At 38.3% G+C, this 2,913-nt stretch overlaps 1 protein-coding gene across 1 annotated transcript in view; it reads left to right on the top strand.

Annotated features, from left to right (window-relative positions):
• Positions 1-254: 254 nt before the first annotated feature.
• Positions 255-2,913, top strand: part of loxl3b (lysyl oxidase-like 3b) — a gene marked incomplete in the record, with an annotated part of 30,220 nt that continues 27,561 nt past the window's right edge. Inside the window, 1 exon segment of the mRNA XM_032511056.1 lies at positions 255-626.

Raw genomic sequence — 2,913 nt, 5'->3', positions numbered from 1 at the left:
TTAAGGTAAGTTAATTGAAAGAGCAAACTTTTCTCTTTTTGAACCTATGGTTTATGGGCTGCATAACTTGTAAGATATTTCTGCTGCTGGATTTAGGTTAACGTCAGTCACCTCATCTAAACTGCAGATATATATAGTAGCCTGTATATCATTTTTTTTCTTCCAAGAAGCTTATTGAAACTATTTTCCGGTTGGAAATCTTTGGCAGACACGGTTCACGTCGTCAGGCACGTAGCCTGCGTGTAACTTATGTGAAATTCACGTTTTTTGGGGATATGCAACAGATGACCGCCTGTTACAAAACCATCCATGAAAGAGTTAGTGTCTGTCCCGGGAGTAAATCCAGCCCACTTCAGTCGTCTTCTTCCTCCGCCTCAGTGAGGGTTGCACAGCTGGCAACTTACAGACAGTATCGCTGTGAGGAGTAATTGGTTGCTGTATGGACTACTGCCCCGCAAATTGGACCCGTGTTTGATGGAAAAAATGAACTAGTATAAGTCCTGGGATATTTATTCGTCTTCTGTCTTTAGGGGTTCCGTTTATGACCTTCTGGATCTCCATAATTGAAGACCCAGCTCCCCTCTTCTCTCCACGGGACCGTTATAACCTCACACCGGAAACATAAGGTAAGGCAGATTGGTTTGAGTTTAAAATGACAAGCTACATTTAATACACTCATAGTGTGGGTATTAAAAATAAACTTAATATGTTGTATTTCGGCACTGCTTTGATAACTGAGGCTGCGTTGTGCTTTTAAAGTTGCTTCATATAAATTCAAGCCCCATTTATAATATTTATACTAGTAAAACAAACGATTTCACTTTTAGGATACTGAATATTATAGGTTAAAAATGTGAGGAATGCTGCAACAGGAAACAAAATGTTTCCCCAATGCCAAATACTGACTAAAATAGATTTGCAGGAATCCCTGCTGCCAAATATCTGGTGGTAATGTGTAAAACATGTACTGCTTTATAATAAGGCACATTCATAAAGGGTATATAGGTTATAGCTATATAATAATGTAAGTAATGTATTATAATGCTTTATAGATCAGTTGTACAGTACACCATACATTTGGGTTGTAAGATACTTTGCAATATTGTTTTCTATTTGGCAACCAATGTTCATAATGCAGTAATACATCCTCACTTTCTGCAGTGTTAAATATCTATAAATTGTTAAGAAATGGATTTTGTCCAGATACTCTGCAGCTGTTTTCCAGATAGGTGTTGAAATGGTCAATAGGATGGGTTTTTCTGATGTCTTAATGTTTCTGTTGAGTAAAAATTACATCCCAAAGTTATGGATTTGCATCTTTACAAAACAGGTGGAACAGAAATCCTTACCATAATTGCACTTTATTACAATTTCTAGGAAATGTTTGACCATTCCATTCAATCCACTTTATCCAATCCACTTTATTTGTACAGCACATTTTACAAACACAAAGTTACCAAAGTGCTGCACAGAAAACTCAAACATACAAAACAATTAATGTAAAATATGGTAAAAACTAAATAAGAGCATCTGGTTTAAAAAGATAAAAAAAATAGATAAAAATACTAAATACTAAAATACAATAAAACAGTAAGAGCCATCAGAGGACCACACAACTCACATGGAGTTAAAAGCCAAAGAATAAAAATGTGTCTTAAGACGAGACTTAAAACACTCAACTGTTGGGGCTGTTCACTCCCTTTGATGTGGCTCATGTGCACTGGTTTATGTGTAAAGTTTCACAAAGTTCCTCTAAAGGTCAACAAGCTGCAACAAGACAGGGGAACCTTATCTTGTTCCCCAGGGAGCTTTTGCTCCCAGTTTAACAAAAGCACAACAAAGTACAGACCTCTGGTAGTGATTAACAAACCGATTTAGAGTCTGTTTGTTTTGGTGGGTATGTGTGCATGCAGTGTCTCAGGATAAGATTTTGTGGTGACCAGGTGTTCTGTATGTATGTCAAATAGTCATGCTGATCTGGAGAACTTCTGCTCTTGCTGCTGGTTGATTTGAGCCTTTCACAAGACCTGATCCACGGGCACGTTGGTATGGAGGGTCCCTGCTACAGGTTTCCTTTAACAAAAGTGACAAAATCTAAAAAATGGCCCACTTGTTATTTCTGTTAAGTAGTTTTTAAAATTTCATGGTGCTTTTTTGATGCTTTTATATAGGCTTTAGTAGTCCCCTAATACTGTATCTGAAGTCTCTTTTATATAGACCTTAGTAGTCCCCTAATACTGTATCTGAAGTCTCTTTTATATAGACCTTAGTGGTCCCTAATACTGTATCTGAAGTCTCTTTTATATAGACTTAGTGGTCCCTAATCGTATCTGAAGTCTTTTTATATAGACCTTAGTGGTCCAATACTGTATCTGAAGTCTCTTTTATATAGACCTTAGTGGTCCCCTAATACTGTATCTGAGGTCTCTTTTATATGACCTTAGTGGTCCCTAATACTGTATCTGAGGTCTCTTTATATAGACCTTAGTGGTCCCCTAATACTGGATCTGAGTCTCTTTTATATAGACCTTAGTGGTCCCTAAGAATGTGATCTGAAGTCTCTTTTACATAGACCTTAGTGGTTCCCTAATACTGTATCTGAAGTCTCTTATAGACCTAAAAAAGAATAAAAGACACTAGAGCCAGTCCCACAATGAGCTTTCCTTAGTATGTGCCATTTCTGTGTCTGTAGCTATTGAGGGGGGACAAGGTGGAGGCTGGGGGTGTGGCCTTGACCAACTGCCACTTTGCTCGTTTGAAAGATGTCTCTCTCTCATGGGCAGGCCAAATTCTCTGGGCGGGCAAAGCAGAGAAAGGGGAGGTAATCTTCCTCCTTATAACCTCATAAGGGGCAAGGTTCTACATTGGCCCATCTGAGCTTTCATTTTCTCAAAGGCCGAGCAGGATACCCAG

Source organism: Etheostoma spectabile, unplaced genomic scaffold, assembly GCF_008692095.1.
Source record: "Etheostoma spectabile isolate EspeVRDwgs_2016 unplaced genomic scaffold, UIUC_Espe_1.0 scaffold314, whole genome shotgun sequence".
NCBI lineage: Eukaryota > Metazoa > Chordata > Actinopteri > Perciformes > Percidae > Etheostoma > Etheostoma spectabile.
The sequence above is the reverse complement of the archived record's forward strand: the minus strand, read 5'-3'. Positions and strand labels throughout refer to the sequence as shown.